Source organism: Perissodus microlepis, chromosome 1 (assembly GCF_051167445.1).
Source record: "Perissodus microlepis isolate ML-2025 ecotype Zambia chromosome 1, ASM5116744v1, whole genome shotgun sequence".
In the NCBI taxonomy this organism is placed as follows: Eukaryota; Metazoa; Chordata; class Actinopteri; order Cichliformes; family Cichlidae; genus Perissodus; species Perissodus microlepis.
The window spans coordinates 33,927,389-33,936,564 of record NC_140461.1 but is presented as its reverse complement, the minus strand read 5'-3'; positions in this window follow the sequence as shown (position 1 = coordinate 33,936,564).

Sequence of the window (9,176 nt, the reverse complement as noted above, 5' to 3'; positions counted from 1 at the left end):
ATGGACAGTCCATATATTTATGTTTCCTACTATATTGCTTTATTGGACAGTTGGTATTGTACAGTAATGTAAATATTCTGATATACTTCACCCCAGTTCTCTTTCAATAAATCTTTTTTAAATGCATTCATTCTTTCTTCTGTTCTTACTCGTCTGTACTCTTTTTTACTGTCCATTTTATTGATCTTGTAATTCATATCATAGATTGTAAAAATTGGAAGATGGTCACTTATGTCGTTAATCAGGAGTCCACTTACAGTCTTATTTTCAATGTCATTTGTAAAAATGTTATCTATGAGAGTTGTAATTTTAGGGAATAGGTTTCTTACAGTGCATTGTGTTTATAAATTCCTCAGTGGTTATATGTTTATTTGGGTTTAGCAAATCAATATTGAAGTCTCCACAAATGAAAACTTTTTTGTGAGCTATTTCAATAAATGTTTCTTCTATCCAGTCTTTAAATGTCTCAATACTACTACCTGGAGCTCTGTATATACAGCTAATGATTACATTTTTACTTTTTTCTTTACAAATTTCAACTGTAATACATTCTAGTACATTATCAATCACCATCGTCATCTTTTCCACCACATTAAATTTCAAGGATTTGTCCACATACAAGGCCACTCCTCCTCCTCCTTTGTTTCACCTAGTTATAAATGTGAATTCATAACCCTCCAGTTCAAAGTCTGTTCCTTTTTCCATATTGATCCAAGTTTCTGATAAGGCAGTGACACTAAATGGATGTGAAAACTGGTTAAGATATTCTTTGATAAATACACAAACAATACACATATGCTTTCAATTGTGTAATTTAAGTGATCTAGGTAGCTCTGTTTTGGAAGTGCAACCTGAAGAGCCGGTTCAGAGCTGAAAGAGCCGGCTCGTTTTAGTGAGCCGAGCCGAAAGAGCCGGTTCTCGAAAAAGAGCCGGAAATCCCATCACTAGTGTACTGCAAAAAGGTGTCGGGTGTTACGAAAGCTGAAATGGTAGAAGCACGCTTGGTTCAGGGGACTTGAAAATAGCCTTTGAGAAGGTCTAATTTAGTCACATATTGGGCCGTTCCAATACTGTCCACACAATCCTCAATTCTAGGGAGTGGATATGAGTCCGGGACAGTAACGGCATTTACTTTACGGAAGTCAGTGATAAAACGAGGTGAACCATCTGGTTTTGCTTCTAGCAAGCATGGTGAGCTCCACGGGCTCTGACTGGGCTCTGCCAAACCGTGTTGTAGCAGGTACTCAGTTTCCTGCTTCATCAACAAACGTTTGCTGGGATTTACGCGATAAGGTTGTTGTTTGATGGGCTTTGCATGTTGACCGTCTATGTCATGTTTTAGCACTGTAGTGCGGGTAGGCACATCACCAAATAAACAGGGGTACTCATGGACCAAACTAGCTACGTCTTCTTGTTGCTCGGGAGACAGGTGATCAAGCTGACTCCGGAGTGATTTTAACTCTTCAGAGTTAGGCAAGTGGGGCCTAGAACAACTGGAGTAGTTCAGTTTTAAACCATCAGCCTCGTCTGTGCTTCTACCTCTGAGTGACTGAGGACGGCCATAGGAGCACAGCACCCAGTGGGTTTTGGTTGGGGACGGGAATGGTATAACTTTAACCTGTTTATATGGCAAACACGAGTTTTGTGTCTTCGATTTGGCGTGCCGATTATGTAATCGGTTTCTCCTACTCTTTCGCGTACCTCATAAGGACCCTCATACTTAGCAGAAAGAGATGATCCGGGGACAGGCAAGAGAACAAGTACTTTATCTCCTACCTGGAATTGTCGTTTGACAGCAGCCTTATCATAAGTGTGTTTATAAATGGATGGGAGAGGCGTGAGTTTCTCAAAATGGGCTCATTGAGTCAGCACGGATAAGATCTTGGAGAGGCTACGGCTGCTGTGAATACTCAGAATAAGATCTCTGGGCGCAAATTGGATGACATCTCGGGGAGGCACACTGCCGTGAGTTCTCAGAAATCGGCTCCTTGAGCACAAGAAATGACAACATCACAGAACGCAAGTATGGTGAAGCTCGCGGCTCTCCAACGGGAGATTGAGAGACCAGTGTTGGACTGTAGAACTGCTTTGAAATTCATATGAGCTGTTCGCACTAAAGTAAAAAGCACCATCACTTCATGCGGATACCCCTTTGGCGCCAGCGGCGGTCTTGAGGCTGGAGCCGAAAAACAACACCCTGATAACGACTGTGTTTAGTCTGTTCCTTCCCATTCCATGCAAGGCCATCTGGGTTGGCTGGTAGACTGTTTACTTAGCCTGGCAGGGCAAAGGACACTGTCTCAGCTGAACTATGGACACGCACACACATCCACTTACACTGATAAGCACACACTCATCCCCCTCCCTTTCCAAACGCCTTCGATGCTTGTTTCCTGCGGGGGAACACGGCGGGTCTGTGTGCCGCACTGGAATGGTAGCGCTGTGCAGGGCGGCTGCTGTGTTCGCTTCGGATTACTTGAGGGGGTAGGGACAAACTTGAGGGGGTAGGGACAAATAAGTAAATACTTCTGCCTACTCCTTTTCAAACAAATAATGGAATGATATTTTGTAATGATTGTGAAGGCACATGTTTGAAATGTTTGAAATAAAAATGAACTGAACTGAACTGATTACTCCTCACCCCCCACCCAATCCTGTGGCTTGTCATGTCTTTCACAAAGTTGTGCTGTGGACATTTATGTGCTTTTTGTGCAGAGGAGTTTTTTTGGTTCCTGTTCTCATGCTGTCCTACCATGGAAGCACAGCATGAGTAGAGGTCTCTTTTTTTCCTCTTGTACTTTCCCACTGTAGTGTATATTTCAGTGTTTTTCTGTAACGCTACCGATCTCCGACTTCTATTCCCATGTAATGTCTGTGTTGTGTGTGTAAGGTCGGGGGGGGGGCTCCCATTTCACTGCAGGGCAACCTGCATGTGGCGAATAAAGCTTTGATTGATTGATTGATTGATTCATTCATTCTTCCTTGTGAAACAGCGAGGTGCTGCTTAGCCAGAGCATTAGCCTGATTCAAACGCTCATGGAAATCTTGCACATACTTTGTCACTCCCACTCTAGGGCTCCCTTCCTGGATCAAAATTTCCTCTTTTATTGCTTTAAGTGGGCCACGACGCATGTGGCCAAACACTAGTTCAGAGGGACTGAACCCGAGTGACTCTTGGACGGCTTCGCGAGCAACAAACAACACAAAGGGAATCCCTTCATCCCAATCCACTTTGGCCTCTAAGCAATACTTGCGGAGCATGGCTTTTAAGGTTTCATGCCACCGCTCTAAAGTTCCTTGGGATTCTGGGTGATAGGTAGAGGACACAACCTGTTTGATATTTAGGCTTTTAGCTACTTGCCTGAATAATTTAGACTGAAAGTTAGAACCTTGATCTGTTTGGATGACTTTAGGCAGGCCGAATGTAGAAAAAAACATAGTAAGGGCACAACTGACCTTGCCGTAGTTTTGTGTAGTGGAATAACCTCAGGGAAACATGTAGCTGCACACATAATGGTGAGTAAATATTGGTTTCCCGACTTTGTTCTTGGCAGTGGACCTACGCAGTCTACTATGACATGATCAAATGGTTGATAAGATAAGATAAGATAAGATAACCTTTATTAGTCCCACACGTGGGAAATTTGTTTTGTCACAGCAAGAAGTGGACAGTGCAAAAGTTATATAGCAAAAATTAGAATACAATAAGAATAAAATACTGTACACAACTGTACAAAAAAGAATAAAATAAAATACTATATTCAGTAGAGTAAATAGAATAAAATATACAATAGGATCGACTGATTATATCAGCCATGTTTTTGCTGTGAATATCAGTTTTCATCAGTTTTAACACTGACCAACACATCCAGATTTTACAGTGTTTCATAATTTTAATCTAGAGTGATACAATTACATAAGTTACTGTTACTGTTTGAACAGGCAGGTCTAAGTAGTGTTGCATGCTTGCAGAGATATTAGGCTCTTTTGTTACGACACAGAAAGTTTCTTCTCTCCACAGTCTCTGGTCTCCATACTGCCTGTGCCATGCTTGGATAAAACTCCACAGCGCTGTACCGTAAAGGGGCAAAGGGGCATATCGGAGTACATCATATCTCCCCCATTCACCCACAGCCATTCACTAGCCAGGGAAGCGCAGACCTGTCCACACCTACGGGGAAGAAGGAGCGAAAGGTATTAAGAGAGTTTTTTTAACTACAAGGAGAGTCGCTTTGTCCCAATAAAAACATATGCAGTCCAATGCCAAAGTGTATATATATATATATTTATTAGGGGTGCAACAATACTCGTATCGATATTGAACCGTTCGATACAGTACTTTCGGTTCGGTACGCATATGTATCGAACAATACAAAAATTTTAATTTATTTTATCAACTTTCCTTCAGACGATGCTGTCTGTGTTGAGCGCTCAGTGGATCTGCGCTCGACAGTGCAGCCTAGGCAGGGCAAGCTAGCCAGACAGAAGTTAAGCTCTCCTTGCAACATGGCAAATTGAACCTCCCCCACCCTAATTCAGAGCTGGCGTTTGGAACTATTTTAGTTTTCATGTGAAGCATGACCCTGAAGGTAGGCGCGTCATGGACAAAAGTAAAACAGTATGTCGGATGTGCCACGCAATGCTCAATTACACTGGTGGGAACTAGTGCGTTAGCGCAGTTTGCTTGTTAACGCGTTGGCCGTCCAGCCCCACGCACGGGGCGATCCGCGGTAGCTCGTTAATGGAGATTTGCTGTGTTGTGGCGTTAACGTCAGTTCAACGAGATTAACGCTGACAGCACTAGTGGGAACACAACGAATATGACTGCACATTTACGCCGACATCATCCCTGTGCAAAGACAAGTGGAAGCAGACAAAAACAACAAGCACACATGCTACAAACTTTACCTGAGTCATTTAGACAGCCGTTAGCACATGATTCTCCTTATGGGGACCTGATATGTTTAATATGCTGCTGAGAGTATACCCCAGAAGAAGCGTATAGTATAGCTTTTATTTTGGAAAGAGCCATTTCTCTGTAATAAACTCTCTTTTCCAAAGATGAGTGATTTCTCGATCAGATAGATTTATTTTTTTTATTACTTTGTTGTTTCAGCAATATTAAATTTAAAAACTGTACTTTTGAGTTAAAATATATATTTATAATTTTAATAAATGACAAATTAAAAAGGCATGAACATTTTTTTTTGTATCGAAAAAATATCGAACCGTGACACCAAAGTATCGAACCGAACCGTGAATTTTGTGTATCGTTGCACCCCTAGTGTGTGTACATATATATATATATATATATATATATATATGGAAAATTTGGCATCACATTTCTCCCTCTTATTGTAGCATTGAGGACATGTAATAGTAAGATTATAGTAGCAATTGCCATTTGGGCTTATGTGTTGCAGAATTTCCTCAACCATTAGTGCAGCCTGATCCTTTCCTTTTGACAGAAATTACATACAAAAACAAATATTAAGAAAACATTTATTAGATGTATTATTCATGTTGAACCCACCTCCTCAGTGTCAGCCTCCATCACCTTGTTCCTCACATCATTGTAGTCTTCAGGCTTCACACTTACCAATTCATAAATGAGCTCAGGCTGGGTGGGGGAACTGAGGGCTCTGCAGTGTTCCAACGCCTCCTCCCTGGTCTTATTCTCCTTTACCAGGACCAGCTTATCCCTATAGCAGGTGCAGGGAAAAAGATCAACAGAGTTTTGGATATCCATATTTTTACTGACGGAGGAGATGGAGACACAGTCACCATTCTTCCCTGGCTCATGGTCTGCCCAGTTTGTATAATTTGACACACCTGTTTGCCCTGCAGAATAGGTGGTGAAATTTCAGCAACAAAGATGACTACAAATCAACTAAATGTTGCGTCAAAAAAATTTGATGAACTAGAGAGAGAAGCAAGAAAGAAAGACACATTCTAAATATTTTAATATTAAGCAACATTAGTTGAGTTATAGCTCTAATTTAAACTACAGGAAAATTGCACTGGGTGACTTTTCTAAACAGGCTGCCTTTAAAGCTTTTTATTATAAATGGAGGTACCAGGTGAAATTTATAGTTTTACAGTAGTTACTATTCAACTGTAGCACTAGTTACTGTACAGTACTATAGTACTGTCAGTACTAGAAATTCATAGTATCAATTTTGCAACTTTGTGTTCAGAGTTTCTTGTTATAAAGCTGTAAAATTGACCAGCATGTACTAAGCCACATATGGTTACACAGCAGATTTGGTAGTATTAGTGCTATTTGCTAGTAAAACTGTTATTCCACACTTCACAATAAGTTGCAATTATCTATAAAGTGTGAAATCTTGCTGATGTGTAACTCTTTACCTTCTCTGTACAGTCCAATCCACACTGGAAAACCGTTGATTGTTAGTCTCACAGTATGCCTCAGCATCATTCCACATCTTTGACTCTGGAATATATTTGGATTCATCACAGTTTAAGAAGATATATTGTCCACAACCATAGCTACTTACCCTTTAAAGAGATTTATCCATTCATTAATTTTTTTAAAACTGCTTATCCGGTTCAGTGTCATGGGCATCCCAACGCCTTTCCTAGCAGGTATAGGACAGTTATAGGGGGCAATGTAAACCTGACAGACCAATGCACCTCAGGGCTTAAATAAATCCTACTGAGAAAAATAGTCTGACCGTGTGCTGTTTATACATTTTGAGGCTTTTTTGCTAATATTTCGGCAGAGGGAGTTCAGTGGTTTGCAGCATGAGAAAACACATGCAAGTAGTCAAAACACAAACAAATGAAACTTACCGATTTCACATTAAGAAAGAGAAGGCAAACACTGCAAACATAAGCTCACACCACAATGTGGCAACAGATACAGCACAAGGGAAGTAGGAAAAGACTTACTAAAAGAAGTTGAACATTTTGGCAGTATTGGCATCGGTTTGGATACTGACCATTTGGATATATTTTATTTTAAAAAAAAACTTAAAAAGCCTTTAAAAATTTAAAGCTTGAACCATGAAATAAACACCAGAAAATTCTAATTCTGTTTATCTCCAAAAGTTGATTCTGTTCATCTGGACATAGCATTTTCAGTGGGAGAAACGTTTCATCACTGTCAGACCCAACACAAACAGAGTACACAAACACCCGATCCTTGGGGTGGACCAATTTTTGGCGCAGCGTGTTTTGGGGTTTGAAAGCCACAGAGACACAGTGTTTAGAAAAAATGCATCTCAACTGTTCCAATACTCCTGACACATACAGGATCACTACAGGTTTTCGCTTAGGCAGCGGTTGTCCTTCTCTCCTGGTTTGGCTGGAGCTCTCTTTTGGCGCCTTCCCAGCTTTAGCTGGGTTAACCACATTCACTCAGGGCCTTCTTAATTTTATGTTCTTCTGCTTCCCTGGCCGCTGTGTCTGTGGGGATGGTGTTTGCTCTGTGTTGGAGCGTCCTGATGACACGCAGTTTATGCTCCAGTGGATGATGAGAGTCAAACCTTAAATACTGATCTGTACGTGTAGGTTTCTGGTACAGATCAGCTTTTAGATGTCCCCCATTACTGATGGAAATCTCACAGTCTAAGAAGGCTAACCTGCCACTTTTCATATCCTCCCTGATGAATTTGATGTATCGGTCCACTGAGTTAATGTGATCCGTGAATTGTGGTACGTCCTGAGAATTGATTTTCACCCAACCAAATACCTGAACCAATGACTTGGTGGTGTTCCAGGGTAGGATAACAAAGCCCTCTTTTCCACTTCTTCCATATACAAATTGGCCACGATGGGTGAAACTGGGGAACCCATGGCACACCTATGTTTCTGCTTATAGAACTGACCCTTGTATGTGAAGTAGGTGGAATGAAGACAGTTCCAAAAGCAAACACACTTGGTCAATGCTGAGAGTGGTCCTGTTGCTGAGGTTGGGGTCATCCTGTAATCACTTACGAACTACCTCCAGCGCTTCCGTGACTGGGATGCAAGTGAAGAGAGATGTAACATCGTATGAGACCATGGTTTCATCTGCGTCCATAATGACATCTCTCACCTTCTCAACAAAATCCAAGGTGTTCTGGATGTGGTGTTCAGAGCTGCCTATCAGCGGGTTGAGGATCGAAGCCAGAAACTTGGAGATGTTATAGATGACCAAGTTGATCATACAGACAATTGGTCTTAAAGGTGCACCCTGTTTATGTATCTTCGGTGAACCATACAGACTTGGTGTAGAGTCTCCTGGGTATAGCCTGTGGTATGAGGTCCGGTCAATAACATTGTCTTGTTCTAACTGCTTCAGACAGTCTATCACCCTCTTCCTGTAAACACTTCCTTGGTCTTGTTTCAGGGGCTCATAAGTACTTTCATCACTGAGTGACAACATTTTCTCACGATAGTCTTTCTTGTTTAGCAAAACTGTGCACCTACCCTTGTCTGCCGGAAGGATGATAATGTTGTCATTACTAAGTGATGTGAGTGCCTTCCTCTCCTCCATGGTGATGTTGGATGCTGGGGGCTTTGCATTGCTGAGACAGGCCGAAACCTTCGTCCGTAGTTGCTCTGCTTCCACTCCTGCAATATTGTTGTTACGAATTGCTGTTTCTGTGGCTGTGATCAGTTCCACTAGCGGGATTTGTCTCAGCGTGACAGCAAAATTCAACCCTTTAGCAAGGATGTTTTTCTCTGTTTGGGTGAGTTGTCTGTCAGACAAATTCTTCACCCACTTGTCCACATCATCGGTGTCGCATCCTTCTCTCTTCTGGCTGCTTAGGATACTCTCCGTATTTTGCTGTGGTTTCCGACGTACAACAAGTCAGTCAAACTTCCTTTGTTGTCTGGTCTTAGACTTCTTGTGCTGTGCTAGATGAGCCTTCTCAGTGAAGTCAAACACCCATTCTCATCTAGAAGCATGGTAAGTCTCTGTTGGATCCGCTTTTCTTGAGATTTTAACATGTCGATGGTAAAATTAGTTTGCCTAACCCATTCATTAAGCAGCTGGTACTGTGCCTTCTGGAGGATTTTTGTTGCCCGGAAGCCTTTAACTGAAGAGCTCATTTGCAGACTTTTAGGCTCAATCCTGTTTTGTCTGCATCTGAGGCTGAATCTCAGGTGGTTCCTGTAATCCGCCATCTTACATGCTGTTTGCTCATACTGACGTACAAGAATTAGGC